Here is a 13,647-nt window from a genome sequence, read left to right on the forward strand (position 1 = left end):
TCAAGGGCTTTTCTGCTTCTCACACCACCCACCAGTGAGTGGGCTGGTGTGCACAAGAAGCTGGGAGAGCATAGAGCCAGGACAGCTGATCCCAACTGACCAAGGGGTGTTCCATCTCACATGACATCATGCTCAGCATATAGAGCTGTGGGAAGAAGAAGGAAGGGAGAATGTTCAGAGGGACGGCGTTCGTCTGCCCAAGTAACTGTTATACGTGATGGAGCCCTGCTGTCCTGGAGATGGCTGAACACCTGCCAGCACATGGGTAGTGGTCAATAAATCCTTATGCATGTGTGGCTTTTGCTTTACTCATTAACCTGTCTTTATCTCAACCCATGAGTTTTCTCACTTTTACTCTTCTGATTCTTTCCCTCATCCCAAAGTGGGGAAAATGAGGTAGTGACTGTGTGGTGCTTAGTTGCCAGATGGGGTTAAACCATGACACCTGTCATAATTTCAGCAAAACAGTCTGTTCAATTTCAGAAGCATGATAAAGCTTTCCATTCAGTGCAGAGATATTGTGATGAAAATAAAGTAGGAAATGTCAAACTGTCATATTAAAAATTTCAAAATATTTTGCTTAAAATAGGAAAATGCAGAGCTTTTACTTGAAAAGAACATCACTTTTAATTCAGTGTCATCTGCATTGAACCAATGACTGTTTCAGTCTCATGAATTTCCATTGGTGAAGCACAGGTTTCTTCCAAAGCATTCCAGCCTGTCCTAGAAGCTAAACTTTTCCTTACTTGTAGTACATTTTGCATTGTCTTAAGCTCTTTCTTATTAACTTCGTAAATAACTGCATGGCCATTTTTCATACATTAAGTCCTCTTTCCATAGACTTCAGTTATATGTTTGGTTGGTCAGATCATTAGAACTGATCCCCTCTGCTAGGGAACAGGAAGCAGGTGTAAACATTTGCAGTTATTTTAGTTCTTAACAGATGTATTGAGAACAAATGAAATATCAGAAACATGGGTGTTCATGTGCTAACTCTGTTTTGGCACTGTCAGTGATGTTCCTCCTCATGTGTCCTTTATGTTTCACTCATGCATGGAGAAGGGTATTTCATTTTAGGATCACAGGGATAATTCAGGCTGGAAGGGAACTCAGGATGCCTCAGGTACAAACTTCTGCTGAAAGCAGGGTCAGGAGTGAGATCAGACTGGGATGCTCAGGGCTTTTTCCAGCTGATTCTTGAAAACTTCCAAAGATGGAGATGGTGCAACATCTCAGGGCAACCTGCTCCACTACCGGTCTGTCTTCACGGGTAGAAAGCTTTTCTTTATCTCCGGATGGTGCCATTCAAAAGGCATTTGCATAACTGGCTGTTGCAGCCAGATGACCCAAATATCAAGTGTCCCTGGGAATCCACGGGTGCCATGGCATTACTTATGATCCTGTATTTACTATTGGGCATTGGGCGAGTCTTCATGTGGGTGTGTTGTTACTCATCTTTCCTACTGCCTCAACAAAGCGTTGTTTTATAACTTGTTGTCAGACTCCATTACTGTTTGGACCACACTGTCCCACCAGGCACCGCTGCAAGGAGCCTGTCCTTGTCTCCTTGGTCCATTCTCCTGTTAGGTATTCTGATGTGCTTCAGGCTGAACCAGACCCAGATCTGTAGTCCCTCCTCGTAGGGTAAGTGCTCCATCCCCACTGTCCAGTGGCCTCCTCTGAACATTTCTGCTTTATCAACATATCTTCTGCCTGGGGTCCCAAACAGGGCACAGTACCCAGATGAGGCCTGACACATGATAAGCAGAGGACCCTTCTCCAACCCTCAGCATGATTGCTACCAGGAGTCTGCATTCCCAGGGTAGGGATGCCCATTCCTCCTGCCTGAATTTTAGGCGGACCCTGTTAGCCTTTTCCTCCTCCCTGTCCAGCCCATGTGGATGACAGCTTTCCCCTCACATGTATTGACTGGTCCTTGAAGCTGGCTGTCACCTTCAAAATTGATGAAAGTGGTCTCCACTGTGTCCTGCAAGTCACTGAGAGATGTTAAATGGTTGTGTCCCACAATACACCCTGCAGTAGTCCGCTTGCTGCCAGGCTTAAATGTCCAAATTTGATTCAGGCAGATTGTGGCATAAAGGGTTGACAAACTTGGCCAAGTCAAGTCCACTGCTCCCCTGTCACCCTCAAATCCACTCACTATATCACACAAGGTAATCATCTGGGTCAGGCATCATTTACCCTTGGTAAATCCATGGTGATTTTTCCCATTCCCCCCTCTTTCATATGCCCAGAAATATATTCTAGGAGGACTCAACTCATGATTTTACCAAGAGTCAACACGAGGCTGACTCTATGGGTCTCTGGATCATTCCTTTTGCCTTTTTTGAAGGTGTGTGTGATTAACTGCCCTTCTCCGCTCTTCAAGAATCTGTCCCAACCTCCATGATCTTCCACAGATGATAGAGGTGTTACAAGGACATCAGCCAGATCTCTGCACACTCAGTATGGCCTACTGACACACGCTGACGTGTGTAGGTAAGTTCTCACTAGTGATCCCTGACTCAGCCCTCATCCATTGCTGGTCCTTCTCCTTCCCCTTGAACCCTTTCAGGTCAGAGTCGCTCAGCCCCATCTCTGTCTGCTCTTGCTAAATCACCCAACCCTTTCAGCAATGGGCCTATATTATCCTTGTTCACCCTTTTATTACTAATGTAGTTATAAGAGATCTTTTTGTTGCCTTTGATGTCCCTTCAGCCTCTTAATTCCAGCTGATCTTTGGCTTGAATGACACCAGCCCTACATGCCCAGGCACCTTTTCCAAATTCCTACTTTGCGCTCTGTCCCCACTCCCGCTCCTATGTGCTGCATTTTTATCCTGGAGTTCTGCCATGATGTCCCTTTTAGCCAAGTCCAGACAGACCTGCTGGTTTGCCTTCACATCAGAGTGGACTGTTCTTGTGCTAGGAGAATGCTTTCCTCAGTGGTCTGTCAGTGTTCCTCAGCTCCTCTGCATTGTGGAGCACCCTGCCATGGATCCCACACACATGATCCTTCTGCCTGAGTCCAGCACTGCTCACCTGAAGTCCATACATTGTACTTTGCTAAGCTATTTCTATTTTACCTTTTTCTCATTTTGACATTGATGTGCCTGTTCTTGTAGGATTCATTCAGCAGATTTTTGCCTCTTTACTCATAATGAGAAAATACTCTCCATCCATCCATTTACACTCTTCTAAACAGCCTAACTAGCAGCTACTTCCAAACTTTGATCTTTCCTGCATTTCAGTCTGGTATATTCTTAATTACTAGATTAATTTATATTTATGTTTTCCTCACATCGGCTTCTGTGAAGTCAAGAGTCATTGGTGCGTTTGATTATGAAAAAGTGGTATCAATTATGAATATTTTCTACTAGGTTCTTATTATCAAAAATCTTTGTGTTTCTACTAAAAAAAAAAGGCATCCTCCCTAAAGTGATATCTTAGGTGAAGTGCTTTTCATGACAGTAACTCGATTAGATTATACGTCTAATTCCTTCTTTAATATTTATCCTCTACTTCTTCTATTATTTCATGATTTGAATTGAAACTGACCTTATAACTGGCAGTTGCAGAGAAACATGTTTTCCTCCCAAAAAGAATAAACTGGAAACTCTGAACATTTGTGAGGAATATGAAACTGAATAATGCTTTTGTATTTTCTTCAAAACAGGCTATTGAAGAAAGTGGGTTTTTTAATCTTACCCAGTGTCTGTTTACAATCAAAAGTGAGTTCATTGTTCTTTAAGAGCCTTTAAATTTATAGTTGACAGGCAAGTTCAGTCCCTAGTTCCTATTTGTTAACATAAATTGAATGTATTTAGATGTGTATGATGTCTTGGAAACGTTTGAAGTTAACAAATACACACTATAAAACAGTATTTTTAAGAATCCTCATAAAGCATATTTGTTTCCAGCTTTGAGTAAACACATTTTTGAAAAAAAATCCTGAATTTTCATGATGCACTACATGACAATAGAAACTTCCTTTACATGCATAATGCAGCAACCATCACATGATTTTTGAAAATTCTTCCCAATTCTTTTAGAAAACACAAGATAAGTATTTCCTCTATGTTCTGAATTTTACCTGTCTTACAGGAAAGAGAAAAGAGGATACAGCAATCCAGGTACCCAGCAAGGAAGAACTAGAGAAATTACCAGACTAGATATGTGATTCTTGTGTGGACGCAGTTGAGGCGCACAAAAGCTTAAAGGCTCTTTGTAATTCCACTTGATAGTTCAGAGAGATTTTTTTTTTTTCTCAGCTGAAACTATCAAGAACATGAAAATGGATTCAAGAAATCTTCAGGACTGGCCAAAATGGAAACTGTTCTCTGAAATAATTTACTGACTCCTCACCTCATTCAAAATTTGTCATTTTAGCCACATGGACTTCAGTGTTTTTCAACAGGATTTCACTTGAAATGTATTACTGTCATCAGAACAATGGTGGGGAGAAGGGAAACAAGCCAGCACAGTTATTTGCATCTTCCAAAGCTTCTGACAGATTCTGCCGCAAAAGACTGTTTAACAAGACGTATAGTAATAGATGAGATGTAAAGTGCTTTTATAGATTCAAAGCTAAGAGTCATCAAACAAATCAGGAAGACAAATGACTGCTTTTTAGCTTGGTCAAAACTCAGCAGCAGCTACTGCTGAAGCCTCTGTCAGATCTGGATTTTCCCTCTGAGTTCATTACCACTCCCTGACCCCGTCCCAGCCCAAAACTCAACAAAAACAACAAAAAAGCAGTGATCAGTAAGGTGGAAACTTCTGTACATGCTTTAGGTTGTCCAAAACAAGAAAGAACTAAGACAGAGCTCATAGTATTGTCACTGGATAATTCCATCACCAGTTTAATTCAGCACCGGTACATTTAGTGCAACATATGATATACACTAAAATGAGACATTCAGTGATGGATAGTATAATGAAATACAATCACATAAAGAAAGTTGTGGATAGTAATCAAGGTCAGGTGAAAAACTTCTTTCATCGCAAAATAGTGGCTGACCGATGAGGAAAAATTTTAAGGGCAACAGGCTACAAGGGCAAACAGTACGGTAAATATTGCTTAGATACTAGATTAATTTAACTTTGATTTTTTTTTTTAAATGGTTATAGCAAAAACGTGAGAAAGATGATGGAAATAGTGATAGAAATTAGGAGGAGAAAGAAACTTCTAAGGAAAAAGAGAGACTGAAAATAGTAGGAGAGGAATGTGAAGGTGTGACAGAAATACAGGGAATATCAGGTGGCATTTTGTCAGTACTTCAGGAAAAGGAAATCTTGGAAATTGCCATTTTGTGCAGAAGATGAAGGTGCTCACATGCCATTGTACAAAGTAGGTCACAGACCACTCAGGCTCTCTTACAGAGACCTATTTCCAAGGTGCAATGAAATTTGTATTTTTCGTTCCACCAGAAAACATGAATTACAGTGCAAACAGTGGTTACCGGTGAAAAAGACTTTGCTGCTTCTGTGGTCTGCGCTGAGTTTAAATGCTAAATCTTCTGACTATACTCATTGAGAAACTGCTCTGTTCCCCATCTGTTTTCTGCTCAGTGGAAGTGTCAGTTCCTGGGTGGTGTCTTTGCTGGATTAATGCGTAGATCACTAGTACTGGCATTCTGCATGCTCAGTTCGTACAGAAAACAAGCTCGTAATTGCCTTCTGGCAAATGGAAAGAATCAAATGTTCCCTTTGCGTCATGCCCTAGCCAGCTTTGTGAAGCTCAGCAGTTTTTTTTTCTACTTGAGAACCCACTCAAGGATACAGCAGTTAGATTTCAAATGGTTTGGAACTGCCTGCACATCATAAAAGCAAAGACTTTAAATATTGCAGCAATAGCATTTTCTTTCAGCTGTTTTTATACAGGTTTATTTCAATCCAAAAGTGTGGATACTCCGTTCCATTTGGATGTAATACAACGAATGTTCACAGATACCTGAGATAATCACTCTCACACTCGGTATCAAACTGGAAACATAAGCTGGACACCAAAGTTTATTTTACAGCAGAATGTTACTCAGAGAAATTTTATCATAGTTGCTCATTATATGTATATATGCTTATTATATACAGACATAGATGTATTTGTTAGGAATAGCAATATAGAATCATATATAGATGTCTAAATTGCCTAAGTACATCAAAACAGATATGAATAATAATCTAAACGTATAAATATGTATAAATATATAAATTTATGTACATACATTACTAAAAATGTTTATATACATACAAGCCTCTTTAATTATTTTTATAACTTCCATTGCAACTATAGCATCACTTTTCTTTAAAGCTTTGTAATACAAAATAACATTATTTAGATCTTCACCCTGCCTTTTCCATGAAAACAATTAAAGGAATAAACCCCACATATTTGTTCTATTTTTAGGGAAAAACTCTCACATCAAACCTATGCTACGCAGAGCTTATAAAGAAAATAAGATATCTATTCTGAAGTTTATTCTGAAGATAACTATTCCAAAGTTTATTTTTCTTTTTACTTTTGATGTCTTGAGAAACTTCGAATATAAAAATATACTGCAATTTGGTATAGATGATATATACATGCATTAACTATAACCTTGTTGGCTACCAACAGGAAAGGCAATTCTGCATCAGCAAAATTAAGAAATTTGTCATGTTCAGTTATACAGACTGATTTTTTATTTGCTTATTATCATTAAATACTCTGGAGTGCATTCATTTAAATAGATTAATTTCCTGTACTTTTTTTCATTGATTTTGTAATAAAGTGATTTTTTTTGACCATAATGTGTTCAAAGAACTAAGAAGCATTATAAAAATGGTTTTCACTGGCTTCTTCATGAACATTCACTCTTTAAAAGAGTGAGTCTTTCACATGTCTTTATTCTGGAATTCCTTGAATTGGTTGCCCTGGTTTTTAGAGCCAGGCCAAATCTTGCTTTTGAGATGCTGACAATAGATTCAGCATATCCTCTAGTATGGATACAGCAAGGTGCAAATAAATTGATGTATGAGCTGAGTTTAGCAGAAGTCCTACTTTCTGAAATGTTTAGAAAAAGAAAGGCCAAGTCAATTTCCGGGAGAACAGAAGCATAGTCAGTTTCTGAGTATTCACTGACACTGGCATTGTTTTCTTAACAATGGAAGAAGTCGTGAAGCTTCCACTTGGTGAAGCATAATTTCAGCTTTGGGAGCCACTGCAGCACTGGTGGTTCCAATCCAATGGATGATCATCTCTGCCTTTATTCATTCCCTGCCACAGTTAATTGTCATTTCTTTTTACAATTCTTTCCCCTGGGTTATCTCTGTTCCTTAAGGACTTCAGGCTTGTTGGTATTAAGGACAGCGACAGCCACAAAATGTGAACTAAGATTAAATTAGTTGGGAGTATTGTACATCATCTTATGTTCACTGACTATGATGAAATTGATAGCCTAAGAATAAGATACATCAAGACAAATACTAGCTGCTGTAATTATGCAACAGTTTACCCTGTAACATTGCCTTGTAGCAGTATGATGCAGCTGATGGGAAGCATGGGACAATGTCAGTACAATACCTAAGGCGGGGAGGGCTATGGTAGATTATTTGACCATGGCCTTAATATGCCTTTAGACATTTGACCGACTGAATTGATCTATGTAGAAAAGGCAGAGTCCTCAGGAAGGATGATCACTCTGTGGTCTCTTGTCCCCATTTACACCATTATTTGCCTTGACGGTTCATTGTATATTTTCTTCTCTTGTAGGTTCATTCAGTTTCTGTCTCAAATCACCTCCCTGTCCTCCATGTGCCTTAGCACAGCTTCTATGAGGATCTGTTCCAAGATCTTCCCAGGCACAGAGATGAGACAGACAGGTCGGTAGTTCCCAGGATCCTCCTTTCTACCCTTTTTAAAAATGGGTGTGATGTTTCCCTTTTTCCAGTCACCAGGAACTTCACCTGACTGCCAGGACTTCTCAAATATCATGGAGGGTGGCTTGGCAACTACATCAGCCAATTTCCTCAGGACTCTGGGGTGCCCTTAGATTTATGTATGTTCAGGTTCCTTAAGTGGTCATGAACCTCATCCTCACTTAGAGTCAGAGGCACTTTGCTCCCCCAGTCCCTGTCTTGCAGTTAATTTTTCACTCGAAAGGTGTGGGAAGAGACCTTGCCAGTGAAGACTGAGGCAAAGAAGGTGTTGAGTACTTCAGCCTTCTCCTTATCCATTGCTACCAGCTTACCAGTCTTGTTCATTGTGGGGGTACATTTTCTTTGACCTTCTTTATCTGGTTGACATACCTGTAGAAACTCTCAGTATTCTTTGTGTCCCTTGCCAAGTTCAGCTCCAGCTCTGCCTTGGTTTCCTGACCCTGTCTCTGCACAACTGGGCAGTGTCCCTATACTCTTCCCAGGACACCTGTCCCTTCTTCCGCTGCCTGTGCATTTCCTTCTTGCCCTTCAGTGTGACCAGCAGGTCTTGACTCAGCCATGCTGGCCTCTTGCCATCCTTACCCAATTTCTTACATCTGGGGATCGCGAGCTCTTGAGCTCTGTAGAAAGCCTCCTTACAGATCTGCCAGCTCTGTTCTGCTCCCTTGTCCCGGAGGACAATCTCCCAGGGGTCCTATTGACTAACTCCTGGAAGAGCTGGAAGTTGGCTTTCCTAAAATTCAAGTTCCTGACTTTACCTGTTCCACATCCCTCAGGACTGCAAACTGCGCTAGCTTGTGATCTCTGCAGTCCAGGCGGCCTTCAATCCCGATGTCACCAATTAGCTCACTTGGATTGGTGACCATCAGGTCTAGTATTACGTATCCCCTGGTAGGGCTGTCCATTACCTGGCTTAGGAAGTTATCTTCAATGCATTCCAGGCCACCTTTGAAGGCCAAATTTGATCTATTTATTAATATATAAACCTCCCCAATTTTAGAGACAATAGTTTTGAACAACAAAGCCTGGGCTTAGCACTTAGAAAATATTGGTATAGATTGTTAAACAATGCTGAAATGGGAAATCTGATCATTTGGATGCTTTCTTGCAAAAACGTTAAAATTCACTAATTCCATGGGTTTTTTAATGGAAAAATGCCTGGCAACTAAATGCACAAGATACTCTAATTATCAGCTTGCTGTATAACATTAATTCACAGATTGAAGCAATGAAGGTAGAGAGACAATATTCTTCCCTTTCAGTCAGTGAAAACCTGGGCATTAATCACAGAATCACAGGATGGTTGGTGTTGGAAGGGACCTCTGGAGATCATCTAGTCCAACCCACCTGATAAGCAGGTTCACCAGAGCAGATCACACAGGAATGTGTCCAGGTGGGTTTTGAATGTCTCCAGAGAAGGAGACTCCACAACCTCTCTGGGCAGCCTGTTCCAGGGCTCTGGCACCCTCACAGTAAAGAAGTTTTTCCTCTTATTCAGCTGGAACCTCCTGTGTTTCAGTCTGTGCCTGTTGCCTCTCATCCTGTCACTGGGCACCACTGAAAGGAGTCTGGTCCATCCTCTTGACCTCCACCCTTGAGATTTTATAAACCTTGATGAGATCCCTTCTCAGCTTCTCTTCTCCAGGCTGAACAGACCCAGCTCTCTCAGTCTCTCCTCATAAGAAAGATGCTCCATAACCTGATCATCTTCATTCACCACTGCTGTACTCCCTCCAGTAATTCCTTATTCTTCTTAAACTGGGGAGCCCGGAACTGGACACAGTACTCCAGATGCAGCTACGTTTGCTTTTTTATTTCTGTTAGGATGGCAGTTTAGTCTTTGCATTTTCTGACAGTATCGGTGACATCATTTTTCAAGAATGTGAAAGTTATGAATTACAATAACAAGCCCCCCCCTTTTTTTTTTTTAAGGAAAAAAAATCAATGAAGGTATATTCTGTTTTCTAACCGTCTGCTAAGGATGTAAGAGGACCTTTTGGTTGTCCAGCTCTCACCTATGTGATTTCCATACTTGAAATGTAAAAATTGCTTATTATTGCAATATGTTGATTCTTACATTTTACTTGTGTGAAAATTCTGTTTTATTTTGATGAAATAAGGAGAATCAAGTTTCAGCGACCTAAATGCAGCTAATTTGAGGTTGACATGATGGAATTTTGGTTATGTCCCTTCATAATTTGTGCAAAATCTGGTGGCTAATGCAAAATAAAAGTGGATAGAGAATGAATATATCCTAGTAAAAAACTTATTGCATACCTTGGTTACAGACCCCATCATGGTCGCATGCCCTGTCATGGTAGAGAACTGCTTCTGTAGTAATGAACTGTAGTAATGAACTAGCTGAATTTCATTGCACACCAGAGCAGTGTTCCTGAGAATGCTTATGCTTCTGCTAATGTGTAACCTGTCACAGTTAAGAGGTAGCATCAGCAGGACTGTAATCACCTGCAAGAAATCAAAGCAATGGGTAAATTGATTGAAACCTTACACTTGCTTATATTGTTGCTTTATTGTCGTTAGAATTATTTATTTCCTATATCGTCTTACAAGCATAGTGTCTAGTCAAAGATTTTTAGGAGCTAATCATTGGCATTTGCAAGAGCAAATTGCTCATTCCACAGAAACTTCAGCACAGACTATTGGGAGCCATTCAGATGTAGATTTCTGGAGAAGAGTTCTACCTATAAATAAAAAAAATCCCAGGGCATGAAGGTTGATTTCAAATCCAATCTTCATCTCACTTCCTCTAGATAACAGAGGAGTTTGGATCAGGGCTGAAACTGTCACTGTAAGTATAAAAAATATTCTGGGGTCACAGAGTGTCCTTCCAGACTATATCTGCATCAGCAGTTTTTCATGTACTAACTGTGGCCAAATATTATCTAGGAATTAAAACATTCCCATGGATTAATGGCTTTGTGAATTTTGACTGTAAAAATATTTATATACTACATAACTTTCACATTTGCAGGAGGAAGAATTTTCAAGTGAGTGTGGAAAACTACTAGATTGTCCAGAGAAACTCAAAATTCTGGACTGTGTCATTCCCTGGCACAACCTGGCTCTTGATAATGACAGTGTGACAGTAATTTAGAAATGATCCATATTATGTAAATACAAGTTCATTTTATTAGTCTGTATATTGGAGCATGGACAGATTACCAGAACCATATCTATGGCATAGGAAGCAATGGAGACATATAAAATAACGTGAAGTCCCCATTTTAAAAATCTTACCATTTAAAGGGCCAATAAGATAAGAGAAAACTGGTTAGGGAGGGAATATGTGTGTGGGGTGGCAGGTTTGTAAAGCAATAGGATGTTTCATTACAGCCAGTCAGCAAAATATTTTTAATTACTGTGAGTAATACTTCATTTGCATTTCCCAGTGTCATATCCCTTGCACACTCATATGAATAGAATAATCTGAATTCGCTGCACTGATAATTTTCAAAAAAGTGGTATGAATGCAGGAAAAGTTCAGCACAATCCAGAGTACTGATTATTCACTTGCTGTATTTGATCCTGGGCAGCAGTCAGCAATATTGGATTCTGGATTAATGCCAAGGTGTTCTCCTCTCCCTTCTCCAACCTGGCAGTATAAAAATTGCCTCCCTCTGGAAGGAAACATTTTAAATTGAGATATTGAGCTGTCTGCAAGAGTCTGAAAAGAGATTTAGCAGGACTCATGTACAAAAGAGTGGTGGGACTGCCAGAGCTCTCAGCACTGGCTGAAGTCTTTACCCATTCAAACTGATAATAAAACTCTTCTAAATTCGAGAAGATCTGCAGGCTGAGGCAGTGGTGTATATCTATGCAGTCCCTTCCTGGCAGCTGTGTCAGAGAGGTGAATGTGTCAGAAAGTGGAACTGTCTACCAGGACTTCTTCCAGCATCACTTTGGTTATTCCTCTGCCTTCCCTCTGGACCTGCCCTCACTCTGCCAATGGAGGTGTCCATCTGGGTGAGGGTCTTGATGCTCTCTGCAGGAAAATGGTGCTCCAGTCTAAGTTCACTTGCAGAAATGGGATTGTGACAACTTCGGGGCAGAGAAGAGGCAGTTGTAGCTGAAAGAGGCAATGCAGAGAAATGGAGCAGTAAGAAGAAGAGAGGAACTGTGCCTCCTTCTCTTCTTTTTTGGGTGCTATTTCCATTTTTCCATTTCTCTTAACACTATCTTGCTTTCTTATACCTGTACCTTTGTTTTATTTTTCCCCACATTACTGTGGAATAAATTCACTTAAAAATAAATAAAAAATATTTTTATTTTCTAGCAGTCATAGCACAGGGGTGCCATATTTAGGAATCAACTGGGCTATAAAGAAACACAGCATGAACACAGTCTCTGCTCATGACAATTTACAGCATAAATAGACAGAACTGGTGCTTGATGATGGGGTTCACAGAACTGTATAGGCCTGAAATATCCTTCCCGAAATTAAAAAATTCCTGTGGTGCAAAATCATTAGCACCTTATAGTACAATCCTTTGGATAATGGGCAGTACACAGCACAGCATTTCTGACTGAAGGAAAAAAAACATATTCCTGTGGATAATATGTTTTAATACTTAATAGCCTTCTTGCATAGATCCTGAGCTTTCTTTCAAGCCAAAATGTTTTTCACCTCAGTTTTCAGCTCCTGAGTTCTGATATGTATTTTTCTGCTTGAGCGAGGACTCACCTACTGCAGATGGGACTTTGCCATGGAAGACAGTGATTGATTTACCATTCAGCTTTCCTAGAGATGAATAGAGGTTATATCTACAGTGAAATCCAAAAAGCAATGGCAAGGTGTTTAAGAATTACAGAGTCCTGCCCTGTCTGAGGTCTGTCCTGCTGAGCCAGAGCAGTGACCAGGCCATTGATGTACACCTAACTCATCTCTGTGGGTCTCTCATGTCTAAGGCTTACAGAATAAATTGTATTCTCCTGTCACATAAACAAATGAAATATTCATGATGCATCCACACCTATTGTGAGTTGGGGGTGAGTGTTAGGCAGGCAGAGCAGCTGTGTCCTCGCCAGCCAGGACACAGTCCCACAGCACCCAAACAAGGAGAGCAGAACATGTCTTCTGAGAACACCAAGATTCAATCAAAAGTTCAGTGATGAACTGATGAGGCTGAAGGAAAGAAGCCAGAGAGTTGTAGTCAATGGGGCGGAGTCTGGTTGGAGGCCTGTATCTAGTGGAGCGCCTCAAGGGTCGGTACTGGGACCAGCATTATTCAATATATTCATCAATGACTTGGATGAGGGAATTGAGTGTACTATCAGCAAGTTTGCTGATGACACCAAGCTGGGAGGAGTGGCTGACACGCCAGAAGGCATCGTTAACAATCTTGCTGATGATCCTAAACTGGGAGGTGCTGTTGATTCTCTTGAGGAACAAGATGCCTTGCAGGGGGATCTAGATAGATTGGAATATTGGGCTATGATTAATGGGATGAAATTTAACAAGTCCAAATGCTGGATTCTGCACCTGGGATAGAATAATACCAGGTACAATTATAAATTGTGAGCGGAGTGGCTGGAGATGAGCCTTGCAGGAAAGGATCTGTGAGTGCTGGCTCACAGCAGCTCAGTACAAGTCAAGAGTGTGTGCTCTGGCAGCCAAGAGGGCAAATTCCATCCATTTGTGCATCAAACACAGCATAACCATCTGGTCAAAAGAGGTGATGACCACATTGTATGCAGCATTGGTGTGACTTCA

This window comes from Caloenas nicobarica, chromosome Z (genome assembly GCF_036013445.1).
Source record: "Caloenas nicobarica isolate bCalNic1 chromosome Z, bCalNic1.hap1, whole genome shotgun sequence".
In the NCBI taxonomy this organism is placed as follows: domain Eukaryota; kingdom Metazoa; phylum Chordata; class Aves; order Columbiformes; family Columbidae; genus Caloenas; species Caloenas nicobarica.